The sequence below is a fragment of the Triticum dicoccoides genome, chromosome 2B (genome assembly GCF_002162155.2).
Source record: "Triticum dicoccoides isolate Atlit2015 ecotype Zavitan chromosome 2B, WEW_v2.0, whole genome shotgun sequence".
In the NCBI taxonomy this organism is placed as follows: domain Eukaryota; kingdom Viridiplantae; phylum Streptophyta; class Magnoliopsida; order Poales; family Poaceae; genus Triticum; species Triticum dicoccoides.
Window position 1 is genome coordinate 131899204 of NC_041383.1, and position 17309 is coordinate 131916512.

The window sequence follows — 17309 nt, forward strand, 5'->3', positions numbered from 1 at the left end:
GCACCGGTGAAGACGGAGCCGGGGCTGCTGGCGCCGGTGAAGGCGGAGCACGGCGAGGTCGAGCTGGACGACGACGCGGCCCTTGAATGGGCGCGCCAAGACTCCCTGAAGATGGCGAGGGAGCGCCAGCGCGCCGCCCTACAGCGCTTCGCGCAGCGCCGCCGAGGCCGCGACGAAGGCGGCGTCGTCATCATCGACGATAGTGGCGACGATGACGACGACATGCCGCCGCCGCCGCCACCAGCCGGGGAGGGGTCCAGCAGGGGCGCCCGAGTCAAGTAGGAGAAGGCCGACGATGGCGGCGACGACGGCGACTTCTCGGCCTTCAGCAAATTTTTTTTTAACTAGTTTTTGTCGTTGCCGGACTTGCGAGAGCAATCAGATGAGGTCGAGCGAGAGAGAGGCGGAGGTAGACGAACGAGGAAGTTTTTCTGCTGCCGAAAACTGTCGCAGCGCTTTCTGTTTTCTCATTCCTTATCTCGTGCGATTACAAAGCTCAGAGGCTAACTATTCTCCCGGATGACTCGCTATGATCCGCAGTTACCGCGCCATCCCACGGTTGCGTCACACAGCGTCTACCACGTCCGGGAGAAAAGAAAGGAAACGGGATCGTGTGCAAACATGCCACACCGTCCCACTAGCTAGCTGCATGGACGCGTCACATCGACCGCATGCATGTACTTATTTTAAACAGAAAACAAACGCTATCTTATCATGCATGAGCTTAGGCTTAGACTACATTTCTCCCCCTTAAGCTCATGTATTCCAGCTCCCCTCCATGACCGCCAGCTTCTGACGAATCTCAAAGAAGCGCACTCTTCCCAGTGCCTTAGTTAGAATATCAGCCAGCTGATTTTGGGTTCCCACATGCTCGATCTCCAGTACCCTCTCCTCGACGCAATCTCGAATGAAATGAAACTTCACGTCGATGTGTTTGCTCCGATCATGAAAAACGGGATTCTTTGCTAGTGCTATTGCAGATTTATTGTCCACCAGCAGAGTGAACTTTTCTGGCTTAGTCCCCAGCAGTTCAGCAACAAGACGGCTCAGCCAAATGCCCTGACAAGTAGCTGCTGCAGCCGCGACATATTCTGCTTCACACGAGCTGATCGCCACAACCTTCTGCTTCTGGGAGGTCCAACTGACAGGGTTCTGCCCAAGGAAGAAAACTTGCCCTGATGTACTCTTGCGGTCAACCAAATCCCCGGCGTGATCACTATCGCTGTATCCAAGAAGTGTTGCACTCCCATTTCCTGCTGTGTAGCGACATCCATACTGCTTAGTGCCTTGAACGTACCTCAGTATTTGCTTCACTGCAGCCCAATGGCTAGTTCTTGGAGCCTCCATGAAGCGGCTGACAATCCCAACAGCGTGGGCTATATCTGGCCGAGTGTGGACCAAATACCGCAAGCTCCCGATCACGCTTCTGTACAGAGTGGCATCAAACGGCTTGGACCCGTCCTCCTTCTTCAGTTTCAGCCTACACTCCATGGGCGTACTGGAACTGTTACATTCACTCATGCCCGCCTGCTCTAGGATTTTGTCAGCATAGCTCCTTTGGTTCAGCGTGATCTCCCCCTCTTTCTGCATCACCTCTATTCCCAAGTAGTAGCTCAGTAAGCCAAGATCACTCATCTTGAAGAGTTGATGCATCTGACCTTTGAAGTCCTGGATTGACGCCAAATCTGTCCCAGTGATGATGAGGTCATCCACATATACTCCAACTAGCAGGAATGACTCGGTGTTCCCACGTCGGTAGACTGCATGCTCAAGTGGGTTGCGAACAAAACCAAGTTGAAGCAGAGTCTCATCAAGTTTGGCATACCATGCTCGCGGGGCCTGTCGAAGACCATATAACGCCTTCTTCAGTTTCAGAACAGCGCCTTCGCTTCCAGTAACGCTGTAACCAGGCGGCTGGACCACATACACCTCCTCCGCGAGCTCGCCGTTGAGAAATGCAGATTTAACATCCATATGATGCACTTCCCAATGTGAGTGAGCGGCAAGAGCTAGGAGGAGCCGTACAGTTTCCATCCGCGCCACCGGCGCAAAGACCTCTTCAAAATCTATGCCCTCTCTCTGAGCATATCCCTTTGCAACCAAGCGAGCCTTGTACTTGACAATGTTTCCCTCTGGATCTCTCTTCACCTTGTAGACCCACTTGAGGCCAATAGCCTTGTGTCCATGGGGAAGAGCAGCAATCTCCCATGTTTGGTTGTCAGCTATGCACTTCATTTCTTCATCCATGGCTGCCTTCCATGCTGTGTCATCCATGGCTTCATCCACGTTGCGAGGTTCCTCCGCGCTGAGAAGGCAGTGTTCCATCTGCTCGCATACTGCCTCTCCCTCCGTCTCGTCTAGGACATCGGAGATGAGCCGGTAGCGGAGAGGACCAAAGTGAGGTCCAAAGTCCGTGTCCCGTCGCTCTTCATCACCAGAGAGAGGTGTTGCCCAGCGTATCGCTCCAGCGATCCCCGGCGAGGCCGAGTCAGGCTGCAGCGTCCCGGCGTTCGGAGACGGCGTCCCCAGTGTTGGTGTAGCAGGCATGTCCTCCCCGCTGCGTGGGGTACGTCGAGTGCACCCTTCGGTGTCCAACTCATGCACTCCGCGGTCCGTGGTGTAGACCACGGTGAAGGTCGAGGGCGTGGCAAATTCTGTAGTTGACGCCGCCTTGTCCGGAGTGTCCCATGACCATGCCCTGCTTTCTTCAAAAATTACATCACGGGTTACCTGAACTTTCCCAGACACCGGGTCATATACACGGTATGCCTTGGACCCTTCTTCATACCCTACAAAGATCATGGGAGTGGAGCGATCTGATAGTTTGGTGATGCCTGGTCCAGTCCTCTTCACATGTGCCGTACATCCAAAAGTACGCAGGTGCTGCACGCTTGGTTTCCGGCCATGCCAGGCCTCATATGGAGTGACACCTTCCAAGCTTCTGGTAGGAGCCCTGTTCAGTAAGTACACAGCAGTCTTTACGGCCTCTGCCCAGAAATATGATGGAACGCCCATACTCTTCAGTAAGCAACGAGCCATTTCTACCACCGTCTGATTTCTTCTTTCCACCACCCCGTTTTGCTGCGGTGAATAAGGTGCGGTGGTGTAGTGCTTGACACCGAGCTTTTCACAGTACTCACGGAACTCGCCGTAGTTGAATTCACCACCCCTGTCTGAGCGGAAAGCTCGCAGTTTGCACTTTCCTTCTGCCTCGGCCATCAACTGAACTTTTCTGAAACGCTCTAACGCTTCGTCTTTTGACTTGAGGAGCTCGAGCCACATGTATCGACTGTAATCGTCAACAACCAGAAGAAAATATTTGCTGCCACCTGGTGTCGTTGGCGCGATCGGGCCACACAGATCCGTGTGGACGAGCTCGAGCCCTTTCTCAGCTCGGTACGATGTGGTCTGTGGAAAGGGAGCTCGGTGTTGTTTGCCGAGTGCGCAGCCGTCACAGTATTCTTGTACGTGATCAATAGTGGGCATTCCCCTCACCATCTGCTTGCTGGACATGGCTTTGAGTGCACGGAAATGAAGATGACCCATCCTGGCATGCCATCGCCAAGTCTGTTCCTCACCTTGAGTCAACAAACACGCTGGTGTGTCTATAGACAAGAGACCAGTGTACAGTCTGCTTTCAGTGCGCTTGATCCGAGCTAGAACACGCCCCCATGGGTCTTGAACTGACATGATCCCATCCCTGATGCTGATAGCACACCCAGCCTCATCCAACTGACCAACAGATATAATGTTGCTCTTGAGACTAGGTATGAAATACACCTCTGTCAGCACGCGCTGATCGCCGTTCCTGCACCGGAAGACAACGGATCCGCGCCCACAGATGGCTACCCTGGAACCGTCTCCGAACCTGACCGTGCCGTGCACATCCTCGTCCAGGGCTGCAAACATGCCCCTCTCACCAGTCATATGGCTGCTCGCACCGGTGTCAAAGAACCAAACCCCGTCGGGCGATGGGACAGGGATCACTTTTTCTTCATTCAGGAACACGGCCTGTGGCGCGGCGATCTGCGTGGTGACCGGCCCGGTGACCAAAGCCATGAGAAGGCCATGATCATGCTCCTCGCCGCGGACAAGATTGGCCTGCTCCTGCTTCCCTTGTTGCTCTTCAGCTTTGATCCGATTCCAGCAGTCCTTTTTCCAATGCCCTGGTTTATTGCAGTAGTGGCACTTGCCCTTTTTCTTGCCGCCCGAGCTGCCGGATGCGCCCGTGCCGCCGTTGCCCGGCGCAGGTCTGCCACCGCCGCCGCCGTGAGGTTTGGGCTTGCCCGGCGACTTGTTCTTGCCGCCGCCGCCACCGGACGATGACCCGCCCACACCTAGCTGTCGCTCATGGGCGAGCCACTCCTCACGTGTGAAGAGCAGGCGGCCGCCGGACTGCCCAGCATCGTCGAGATCATAATGATCTTCACATGCCGAGAAACGCCCGACGAGTTCCTCGATGGTCATCGTCTTCAGATCGATGAGGCTCTCGATTGCCATCGCCATCTGACGATATTTCCGCGGCACCACGCGGAGGAACTTCTGGACTGCCTTGTGCTCCGTGACGGGATCGCCATACAGTTCCAGGTCGGAGACGAGGCCGGCAAGTCGCAGCCCGAAGTCCTCGACGGACTCGCCGTCTTTGAAGCGCAGATCCTCGAACTCGCGGCGGCGCACCTGCGCCTTGGCCTCGCGAGCCCGCTCGCTCCCCATGCGGAGCGTCTTGATTGTCTCCCACGCCTTCTTCGTCGAGTCCTTCGCGGCCAATACGCGCATCAACTCCGGCGGGACGCCGGTGAGGATGATCTGTAGCGCGCGTCGATCGTCGTTCTCGTCGGCGCCGTCTTCGACCACCGCGGTCCAGACGCGGGCGACTTGCAGCTTGACCTGCATCACAAGCGCCCACTCCTGGTAATTGGTGCGGGTGAGCATCATGGCCGTCCCCGACTCCTCGCGCACCACGCGCTCCACCACACGGAGCTCGCCGCTGCCGCTGCCGCTGCCGGTGAGACGCGCGATTGGCGCCTTGGACGTCGGCGTCTTCGGCGGCGACTTGGTCCCGGACTTGCTCGTCTTCTCCTCGCTATCCGACATGGTACGCCGCGGATCGGACACCGCCGGCCACCGGAGAGTGGATCGAACACCACGGCTCTGATGCCAATTGTCGTTGCCGGACTTGCGAGAGCAATCAGATGAGGTCGAGCGAGAGAGAGGCGGAGGTAGACGAACGAGGAAGTTTTTCTGCTGCCGAAAACTGTCGCAGCGCTTTCTGTTTTCTCATTCCTTATCTCGTGCGATTACAAAGCTCAGAGGCTAACTATTCTCCCGGATGACTCGCTATGATCCACAGTTACCGCGCCATCCCACGGTTGCGTCACACAGCGTCTACCACGTCCGGGAGAAAAGAAAGGAAACGGGATCGTGTGCAAACATGCCACACCGTCCCACTAGCTAGCTGCATGGACGCGTCACATCGACCGCATGCATGTACTTATTTTAAACAGAAAACAAACGCTATCTTATCATGCATGAGCTTAGGCTTAGACTACAGTTTTTATATGTAATGGTATGTTTTAGCCCAAGTTTGCGAATATTAAAGCCCAAGTTTGCCGAAAATTGACGTGTTTCAGCCCAAGTTTGTCTTCTTTTTTTCACGCATGGGGCCGGCTCTGGGGGCGGCGGCTGGGGCCAACTCGTGAGGTCGAGAAAATGGACTTCATGGGAGCAGATAGCCATTAACTGTAGCAGGCCTATCTATCATTCGTAGTAGTACGAGGCAGACGTATTGCGTTGAAATTCGTAGTAGAACGAGGCAGACGTATTACGTTGAATTCAACGTTTCAGCACACAGAAAATCATTTCCGGTATCGGCCACAGGAGGTACCCTCCCCCTTATTTTCCTGCTTTCTTCCACGTGCAACGACGAACGCTCCTTGCCTTGCCCCGCGCGGCACGGTGCTTATTATAGTACCTAGCTAAAGGGTCACTGCGAAAGATACTCAAGAAAAATGGTATTCCTTGTCAAAATACGTCCTCCTCAGTGTAGTTTCCACAGCCCAAAGCTAGAAAACCAAGCCTGCAAGGCTCCAATCACCCATCAACAACGTCAGAAGAAGAACCTTGGTCTGCTAGCTCCTCCTTGCAAGTGTGACAAGGCGCCATGCTTTCTCAGTCTCTGCTCGCGCTTGGTTTGCTCCTCCTGCTGAGCCTGAGCCTCGACGGAGAGGTGGCTCTAGCGGCGGAAGACGGCGAGTTCGCCTACCAAGGCTTCGCCACGGCGAACCTTACGCTGGATGGCCTCGCCACCGTCATGCCCAACGGCCTCCTGCTGCTCACCGACACGGAGTCCGCGAACACGGGCCATGCCTTCCACCCAGCGCCACTCCAGTTCCTCGAAAGTTCCACCACGATGACGAACAGCACCACCATGGCGCGGTCCTTCTCCGTGACCTTCGTGTTTGCCATTTCGTCCAGGTACGATGGCCTGACCAGCTACGGGCTTGCGTTCGTGGTCGCTCCGACCTCGAACCTCTCGGCTGCGAATGGCGGGCGGTACATGGGCCTCCTCAACGCGACAAACGGCACGGCGAGCGACCGCATCCTGGCGGTCGAGCTCGACACCATCATGGACGTCGCGTTCCGCGACATCGACAGCAACCACATCGGCATCGACGTCAACAGCCTCGTCTCACGGCAGGTCAAGCCGGCTGGGTACTACAGCAACGAGAACGGCGCCTTCCAAGATCTGAGGTTGAACAGCCGCAGGCCGATGCAGGTGTGGGTGGACTACGACGCCCAAGCCAGGCGAATCAATGTGACATTAGCACCTGTGCAGGTACCAAGGCCCAGGAATCCTCTGCTCTCCGAGGTTATTGATCTCTCCACGGTCATGGTGGATGAAATGTACGTCGGCTTTTCTGCTTCTAGCGGTACTCCCGGTGACAATCACCACTCTGTCCTTGGATGGAGTTTCAGCTTCGACGGACCCGCCCCGATGCTTGACTTCTTCAAGCTTCCCGCCCTGCCACGCCTAGGTCCCAAGCCTCGGTCCAAGATCTTGAACATCGTGTTGCCACTGGCAGCGGTATCGCTTGTCATTGCCGTGCTAGCTGCCGTATTCTTCTTCTTGTGGCATCGGCGCCGATTTGCTGAGGTGAGAGAAGACTGGGAGGATGAGTTCGGCCCACATCGTTTTGCATACAAGGATTTATTTCATGCCACCGAGGGGTTTTCTAGTAGGATTTTACTTGGAGTAGGAGGATTTGGAAGAGTGTACAGAGGATTGCTTTCCGCGTCCAATTTGGAGGTTGCCGTCAAGAGGGTGTCACATGATTCGAAACAAGGACTAAGGGAGTTCATTGCGGAGGTGGTGAGCATTGGCCGTCTCCACCACCGGAATCTCGCCCGGTTACTAGGCTACTGCCGTCGAAAGGGTGAACTTCTCTTGGTTTATGAGTACATGGAAAATGGTAGTCTTGACAAGTATTTGTATACTCAAAATAAGCCGGCTCTACATTGGTCCAAGAGGTATCGGATCATCAAAGTGTTGCATCAAGCTTGTTGTATCTTCATGAGGAATGGGAGCAAATTGTCATCCATCGAGATATAAAGGCTAGCAATGTGCTCTTGGACAGTCAGATGAATGGACGGCTCGGTGATTTTGGTCTAGCAAGGTTATACGACCATGGCACAGTTTCTAAAACAACACATGTGGTGGGCACTATGGGGTACCTTGCACCGGAACTTATACGCACCGGGAAGGCAACACCCTTAACCGATGTGTTTGCATTTGATGTGTTTCTCCTTGAGGTCGCATGTGGTCGTAGGCCAATCAACAATAGCAAGGATATCACAGAGTTAGTGTTGGTAGATTGGGTGCTTGAACATCACCGCAACGGCTCAATTCTCGACGTGGTCGATCCACGTCTTATGGGGAATTTCAACACAGAGGAAGCCACCCTCCTGCTCAAATTAGGTTTGTTATGCTCCTACCCATCGGCCAATGCAAGACCTAGCATGCGAAAGCTCATGCAATACCTGGACCGCGACCAGTCAATTCCTGACCTGTCCGCCTACATGAGTTACAACAGGATAGCAATGATGCAGAATGAAGGGTTCGATTCATACATAATGTCGTACCGTTCATCGAATACGAATATTTGTGTTGTATCTGGTGAGTCTTCGGTGTCGATTCTTGAAGAGGGAAGGTGAATGCTTTTAGTTTACACCTCTTTTTTTGTTCTTCTCTCAATGTTCCTTAAGAACTTGTAATCCATATTGGATCTGAGTTTGTCTAAGTGAACTGGTTCTATCTCATACATGAATTTCAATAATCAGTAACACTTTTGGTAAGGAAATAGTGGTAACCGCCATTTGCCGAGACTCCGGAGTCCACTAGTAGTCCCTGGCGAGGTGTAAGCTTAGTTATGGATTTGCTTAGCGATATCCTAAGAGCATCTCAACCAGATGATGAAAAATTGGTGTCGTGAAAACAATATAGGGCAGAAGAGAGAGAAAATTCATCACCACCAAGGTTGTTGCTTTAACAGATGTGGTAAAAGTGATGCCCAAAATGTTTTGCCCTCCTCAGCCACCGTTCTTCACTCCAACATTGCATAAATAGTTCAAACAAAAACCTGTGATTACGGGGAATTTGGCTACGGTCTCCCCTAATCTCTCCGCTAAACCTCCCACTAGTAGAAAAAGCCCCATTCGTCCCGGTTGGTAAGGGTCTTTTGTCCCGGTTCTTGAACCGGGACTAAAGGGTCGTTAAATTCCTCATGTTTGTGCTCATCCCACGTACGTACACCGTTTTCATTCCACAACTATAAAAGTTCTTCAACTAATGGCTTTAGATACACATCAATGTCGTTGTCGGGTTGCTTAGGGCTGAGAACTGGCATCATAATAAACTTCCGCTTCATGCACATCCAAGGAGGAAGGTTATACATACATAGAGTCACGGGCCAGGTGCTGTGATTGCTGCTCTGCTCCCCGAAAGGATTAATGCCATCTACGCTTAAACCAAACGATACGTTCCTTGGGTCACCTGCAAACTCAGTCCAGTACTTTCTCTCGATTTTTCTCCACTGCGACCCGTCAGCGGGTGCTCTCAACTTCCCGTCTTTCTTACGGTCCTCACTGTGCCATCGCATCAACTTGGCATGCTCTTCGTTTCTGAACAGACATTTCAACCGTGGTATTATAGGAGCATACCATATCACCTTCGCAGGAACTCTCTTCTTGGGGGGCTCGCCGTCAACATCACCAGGGTCATCTCGTCTGATCTTATACCGCAATGCACCGCATACCGGGCATGCGTTCAGATCCTTGTATGCACCGCGGTAGAGGATGCAGTCATTAGGGGCATGCATGTATCTTCTGCACCTCCAATTCTAGAGGGCATACGACCTTCTTTGCTGCGTATGTACTGCCGGACAATTCGTTATCCTTTGGAAACTTCTTCTTCAATATTATCAGTAGCTTCTCAAATTCTTTGTCAGGCACAGCATTCTCTGCCTTCCACTGCAGCAATTCCAGTACGGTACCGAGCTTTGTGTTGCCATCCTCGCAATTGGGGTACAACCCTTTTTTGTGATCCTCTAACATGCGATCAAACTTCAGCTTCTCCTTTTGACTTTCACATTGCGTCCTTGCATCGACAATGACCTGGCGGAGATCATCATCATCGGGCACATCGTTTGGTTCCTCTTGATCTTCAGCAGCTTCCCCTGTTGCAGCATCATTGGGCACATCATCTGGTTCCTCTTGATCTTCAACAGCTTCCCCCGTTGCAGCATCACCGTATTCAGGGGGCACATAGTTGTCATCGTCCTCTTCTTCTTCCCCGTCTTTCATCATAACCCCTATTTTTCCATGCCTCGTCCAAACATTATAGTGTGGCATGAAACAATTATAAAGCAGGTGGGTGTGAAGGATTTTCCGGTCAGAGTAAGACTTCGTATTCTCATATTTAGGGCATGGACAACACATAAAACCATTCTGCTTGTTTGTCTCAGCCACTTCGAGAAAATCATGCACGCCCTTAATGTACTCGGAGGTGTGTTTGTCACCGTACATCCATTGCCGGTTCATCTGCGTGCATTATATATAATTAAGTGTGTCAAAAACCATTACAGAACATCATGAATAGATAATTAAGAGACCAAATTAATAGAAGTTCATCATCACATTAAAACCAAAGTACATACATAGTTCTCATCTAACAACATAAAGCTCTCCAGAGCATCTAAATTAATTAAACCATACATTGAAATTATGTAAAACATTTCAATGCGAAAACAAATGCGATCATAATTGCAATCAAGGTAACAACTGATCCAACTGCATAATGATACCAAGCCTCGGTATGAATGGCATATTTTCTAATCTTTATAATCTTCAAACGCATTGCATCCATCTTGATCTTGTGATCATTGACGACATCCGCAACATGCAACTCCAATATCATCTTCTTCTCCTCAATTTTTCTTATTTTCTCCTTCAAGAAATTGTTTTCTTCTTCAACTAAATTTAACCTCTCGACAATAGGGTCGGTTGGAATTTCCGGTTCAACAACCTCCTAGATAAATAAAATCTATGTCACGTTGGTCGGCATAATTGTCATAAACAATAAATGAACCAATAGTTATGAAAAGATAATATATACCACATCCGAATCATAGACAGGAGGAGGGCCAACGGGGGCGGATACCAAAACCATCGCACTATATAATAACAAGCAATAAAATAGTAAGAAAATTAGACAAGTATCTATCTAAAGCAAGAATTTTTTTTCTTTCAGAAAGAAGATAAGAACAAGAGGCTCACCACGGTGGTGCCGGCGACGAGATCGGCGCGGGCGATCGACGACAGTGAAGACGGGGACGGGGCGTGACGGCCGCTAATATAAACCTAGACAAATCTCGGGAAAAATAGAGTTCGGAGGTCGTGCTTCGAGAGGAGAAAGCTTAACTAGTGTGGCTCGGGCATTTCATCGAACACCTCATGTGCATAGAAGGTGAGCTAGAGCACCACAAAGCCCTCCCCTCCCCGGCCAGAGAAAAATAGAGCAGTGGAGTGCTCTGCTCGGGCGAGGGGTATATATAGGCACCTCAATGGTCCCGGTTTGTGGCACGAACCGGGACTAAAGGGCAGCCTGTTGTCCCGGTTCAAGCCACCAACCGGGACCAATGGTGGTGGGCCAGGAGCCAGGCCCATTGGTCCCGGTTCGTCCCATTAACCGGGACCAAAAGGTCCAGATGAACCGGGACCAATGGCCCACGTGGCCCGGCCGCCCCCCTGGGCTCACGAACCGGGTCCAATGCCCCCATGGGTCCCGTTTCTGGACTGAATCGGAACTAACGGGCTGACCCGGCCTGATCCAAAGCCCTCTTTTCTACTAGTGTCCCCTAATCCCCCCCTAAATTATGGGGAATTTATGCTGCCTAGGCATCAAGCTCTATGAAACAATCAATGATTTTGTGTATGGTTTGGACTGAAACGAGTTTATGGAGAATTCGTACTGACATATGGGGATGTAGCTATAAATTGTTGCAGTTTGGACCGAAATGTGTTTCAGGAGAATTAGCAACTTAGTAATCCAGCACGAAGTACATGCGCAACATGAACTATATGTTGCGGTTTGGTTAAGTTTCAGTTGACTGAGGCCTACTCACACCCTTTAAGTATCCGTTTCTCCCCCAACTACAACTTCGCGCGTCAGCCTATTGAGGTAGAAGACATTCATAGACGACAAGCTCGAGACTGTGGATTCCATGGAAGCAGATAGCCATTGAACTGCCACGGGCCTATCATTCATAGTAGTACGAGGCAGACGTATTACGTTGAATTCAACGTTTTAGAACACTGAAAATCATTTTTAGCATCGGCCGTCGCTGTGTCCATGAGGTACCCTCCCCCTTACTGTCCTGCTTCCTTCCACGTGCAACGACTAACGCTCACTACCTTGCCCCGCGCGGCATGGTACTTAATTACCCAGCTAAGGCCATGTACAATGGTGCTATCTTAGGAGTGCCACGTAGGATAAATAATGAGGTGGAGGAGAGAGAACTCGTAAGAAAAAGCTTATCTTCTCTTATTTAAGAGAAGACAAGAGATGATCTCTTAGCACAATATGTCTCACCATATTTTTAGAATTGACTAGTTATTGAAGATAAGGCTAAGAGATGGCCCATTGTAGACTTTTTTTTATCAACTCTAAATTACATGCAAGACTTAAGATAAAACTATCTTATCAACCATTGTACATGCCCTATCGAGTCACACTGCCAAAGATACTAAAGTAGTACTCTCTGTGTAGTACTATTCCTTGTCAACACACGTCCTTCTCCGTGTAGTTTCCACAGCCCGGCGTCTCCTCTTCACCGTCAAAGCAATCACCCATCCACAACGTCAAAAGGAGAGGCTTGGTCTGCTCCTTGCAAGTGTGACGAGGCGCCATGCTTTCTGAGTCTGTGCTTGCGCTTGGTCTGCTCCTCCTGCTGAGCCTGAGCCTTGACGGAAAGGTGGCTCTGGCGGCGGAAGACGGCGAATTCGCCTACCAAGGCTTCGCCACGACGAACGACCTCCAACCTCTCAACGGCGAACGGCCAGCAATACCTGGGCCTCCTCAACGCGACAAACGGCACGGCGAGCAACCCCATCTTGGCGGTCGAGCTCGACACCATCCTGGACGCCAAGTTTCACGACATCGACAGCAACCACGTGGGCATCGACGTAAACAGCCTCATCTCACGGCAGGACAAGCCGGCTGGGTACTACCGCGACGAGGACGGCGCCTTTCAAGATCTGAGGCTGAACAGCCGCAGGCCGATGCAGGTGTGGGTTGACTACGACGCCATGGCCAGGCGGCTCGACGTGACATTAGCACCGGTGCGGGTACCAAAGCCCAAGAATCCTTTGCTCTTCCAAGTCATTGATCTCTCCATGGTCATGGCGGGCAAGATGTACGCCGGCTTCTCGTCTTCGTCAGGTATCGACTCCAGGCGCCACTATGTCCTTGGATGGAGCTTCAGCTTGGACGGCCTGCCCCGACTCTCGACTTCTCCAAACTGTCAGGATTAATCTTGTCACTTGTGTCTGCATGTTTACTTTCCTTATTCATGTAGCATAGATTAGGGAGTAGCTAGTCAGCGGAGCTTCAATGAAGATGTGTGGAGAAGGCGAGATGCCAGACGGCCGTGAAATACCGCGAGTCCGGCGAGATGCCGATGGCGGCGTGACACCGCGGTGCCGCGCGAGGCGGCAAGGTCGTGTGATACGGCACACACGTAGATGGCTGAAGCAAGACTGGCCGGCTGGACGATGAGTTAGTTTGCATGAATGGAGTCGTCGTTAGCTGCATGTATAGGTTGGTTAGTGGGCTAGCTAAAAGGTCGGTCATGTAGCCGTGCATGCGTTGAGTCTGTTTGTGCATGACCGGGTGTAGGTTAGTTAGCAGGTGATGCATATCCTGGAGAGATTCTAGGAGGAGATGGTGTTATGCCGACGTGTGTAGGATAGTGGCCGAGTGTGTCGGTCAGCCTAGTGTGTGCGTGCATGAGTTAGTGGTTGGGTGTGAAGTCATTTGTACTGCCTATTTAAGTTCAACAAAATGAATGAGAAGGGAGGCCGTGAGGGCTGAAGGAAACCATGTAGCGCATGTGATTGTCACCGGGAGAGATAAGGCAAAGCTAATTTTCTCCCTGGTGAATGTGTGCGTGCGTGTGTGTTTTCTGCCCGGGTGTGTGTTCTTGTGTTCTTGAGAGAAGAAGAGAGAAACAAAAGTGAGAGTTGTGAGAGGAGAGGAAGAAGAAGAAGCGGCTCTGCAAGGAGAGGCGGCGCCAACACAAACTCCCTGCTCTGCCACGTGTGGGTCCCAAGCCTCGGTCTAAGATCTTGAACGCCGTGCTGTCACTGGCTTCGTCATTGCCTGTCATCGTAGTGCTAGGTGTTGTCTTCTTCATTTTGTGGTATCGACGTCGATTTGCCGAGGTGGGAGAAGATTGGGAGGATGAGTTTGGCCCACATCGTTTTCGATACAAGGATTTGTTTCATGCCACCGAGGGGTTTTCGAGTAGGAATTTACTTGGTGTAGGAGGATTTGGAAGAGTATGCAGAGGATTGCTTTCTCCGTCCAATCTGGAGGTTGCAGTGAAGAGGGTGTCACATGATTCTAAACAAGGAATAAGGGAGTTCATTGCAGAGGTGGTGAGCATTGGCCGTCTCCACCACCGAAATCTCGCACGGTTACTAGGCTACTGCCGTCGAAAGGGTGAACTTCTCTTAGTTTATGAGTACATGGAAAATGGTAGTCTTGTCAAGTACTTGTATGATAAAAATAAGCCAACTCTACACTGGCCTCAGAGATATAAGATCATCAAAGATGTTGCATCAAGTTTGTTGTATCTTCATGAGGAGTGGGAACAAATCGTCATCCATCGAGATATAAAGGCGAGCAATGTGCTCTTGGATGGTCAGATGAATGGACGGCTGGATGATTTTGGTCTAGCAAGGTTATACGACCATGACACGGTTGCTAAAACAACCCATGTGGTAGGCACCATGGGATACCTTGCACCGGAACTTATACGCACCGGGAAGGCAACACCCTCGGCCGATGTGTTCGCATTTGGCGTGTTTCTCCTAGAGGTTGCATGTGGGTGTAGACCAATCAGTTGCAGGAAGGACAACACACAAACATTGTTGATTGAATCGGTGCTTGAACATCGCCGCAATGGATCAATTATCGATGTGGTAGATCCACGGCAATTTCAACATAGAGGAAGCCACCTTCGTACTCAACTTAGGATTATTGTGCTCCTACCCATCACCAAGTGCAAGGCCTAGAACGCGAAAGGTCGTGCAATACCTGGACCGTGGCCAGTCAATTTCTGATCTATCTCCAACCTATGTGAGGTACAACATGATAGCGATGATGCATAACGAAGGGTTCGATTCGTACAAAATGGCGTGCACTCTGTCAAATACTAGCATTTGCTCTGTATCTGGTGAGTCTTCAGTGACCGTTCTACAAGAGGGGAGATGAATGCTTGCAATTGAATCTTCTCATTTTATTCTCCTTTAGCTATTTCTTCAAGCCATGACATGAGTTTCCCTTTTAATATCATGTGATCCAAGTATGCTGGTGGAAGCTCTTTTACTTAGGTTGGTCATAGTGGGGAGTAACTTAGACTAGTGTAGTCTAATTTACTACCTTCATAATGCAAAGTAACATAATAGTAGTGTCATAGATGGCTTCATTTATTAGCTTGTAGACTCATCTTATCTTGGGAAGCGCTATGTTACAGTAACATATTATGTTACCACCTCACATTAAATACTTGCCACATAAGCAAAAATTTCTTGGAGTGTGCTATGTTACTAGCTAAGTTACTCCCACTATGACTAGCCTTATGTATGTATGAAACCATGTTTTCATAGTGAAATAATTATGTCTGAGCATCAATTTTAGTAACCAGTAACACTATGGATGTAAAGTACTCCCTCCATCACAGTTTAGAAGGCACAGTTAAATTTGCGTGCGTTTCCATAATAGACAAGGTTTAGGTCGCATTGTATTTATTTCTAGTAACTAATTAGTACTCCGCGATACTATTTCTATATGCATGCGTAGTGTGAATGCTATTTTTTAGCCCACCTCACAACCAATAGATAACCACCTAGGTCCCAGAGAATTTTCAAGCGCGTCTTCTAAACCGTGATGGAGGGAGTAGTTAATTGTACTCCCTCCATTTCATATTAATTGTTGCCGATTTGATACAACTTTATACTAAATCAACGACAATTAACATGGATCGAAGGGAGTATCAATCTCTGGTGCTAGTGCTTTGTTGCTACTAGACCTGCACATTTCCATAGTGGGCCAAAAAGGCCCCTCAGTGCACGACTACATGACACGTTAATTGGCACCTTGGTTCAGGACAGAGCATCAGCTGTCGGCACAGAATACATCCAAGGGAGCACGCGGCAGTACATAGGGTGAGGGTACATGGTGGCATGGCTGTAGGTCTGGACAGGAAGGTCGGGGTCGAGGCTTGGTTGGGTTCGACTCGGGTCGAAGGTCCAACAAGCCAAGTCCAAACCTTCGGTCAAGCTCGTGAAGCTCGACAAGCCGGCTAGAGACTCGATGAACAAAAAATCCACACGGCCTTTGCTAAAAAAATAGCAATATACTTTCTTCGTTCACTATTATCAGATGTTCTAACTTTTTTCTAATTCGGATGCATGTAGACGCAATTTTATGTGTATGTTCACTCATTTTGGTCCGTATGTAGTCCATATTAAAATATCGAAGAGTATTAATTAAGACCAATAGTTCACAATTATATAACATGATATAGACATTGCACCCACTCAGAACATACTCTATCAAGTCGACATAAAGTCCCAGCAAAAGTAGTAAGACTACTCGATGCATTAATGCTCGTCAATTGAACAGGTCTAAATGTGGACAAATTTGAACATGTGAGAGGACCCACTAGGTCCAGCTGAAAGAAATATGCCCTAGAGGCAATAATAAAGTTGTTATTTTATTTTCTTATATCATGATAAATGTTTATTATTCATGTTAGAATTGTATTATCCGAAAACTTAGTACATGTGTGAATATATAGACAAACAGAGTGTCACTAGTATGCCTATACTTGACTAGCTCATTGAATCAAAGATGGTTAGGTTTCCTAACCATAGACATGAGTTTTCATTTGATTAACGAGATCACATCATTAGAGAATGATGTGATTGACTTGACCCATTCCGTTAGCTTAGCATTTGATCGTTTAGTATATTGATATTGCTTTCTTCATAACTTATGCATGTTCCTATAACTATGAGATTATGCAACTCCCGAATACCGGAGGAACACTTTGTGTGCTACAAAGCGTCACAACATAACTGGGTGATTATAAAGGTGCTCTACAGGTGTCTCCGATGGTACTTGTTGAGTTGGCATAGATCGAGATTAGGATTTGTCACTCCGATTGTCGGAGAGATATCTCTGGGCCCTCTCGGTAATGCACATCACTATAAGCCTTGCAAGTAATGTAACTAATGAATTAGTTGCGGGATGATGCATTACGGTACGAGTAAAGAGACTTGCCAGTAACGAGATTGAACTAGGTATTGAGATACCGACGATCAAATCTCGGGCAATCAACATACCGATGACAAAGGGAACAACGTATGTTGTTATGCGGTTTGACCGATAAAGATCTTCGTAGAATATGTGGGAGCCAATATGAGCATCCAGGTTCCGCTATTGGTTATTGACCGAAGACGTGTCTCGG

At 49.8% G+C, this 17309-nt stretch overlaps 2 pseudogenes; both read left to right on the plus strand.

Annotated features, from left to right (window-relative positions):
* Positions 1 to 6120: 6120 nt before the first annotated feature.
* On the plus strand, positions 6121 to 8211 carry LOC119367376 (annotated as a pseudogene).
* Positions 8212 to 11982: 3771 nt separating this feature from the next.
* On the plus strand, positions 11983 to 15049 carry LOC119360667 (annotated as a pseudogene).
* The last annotated feature ends 2260 nt before the right edge of the window (positions 15050 to 17309 follow it).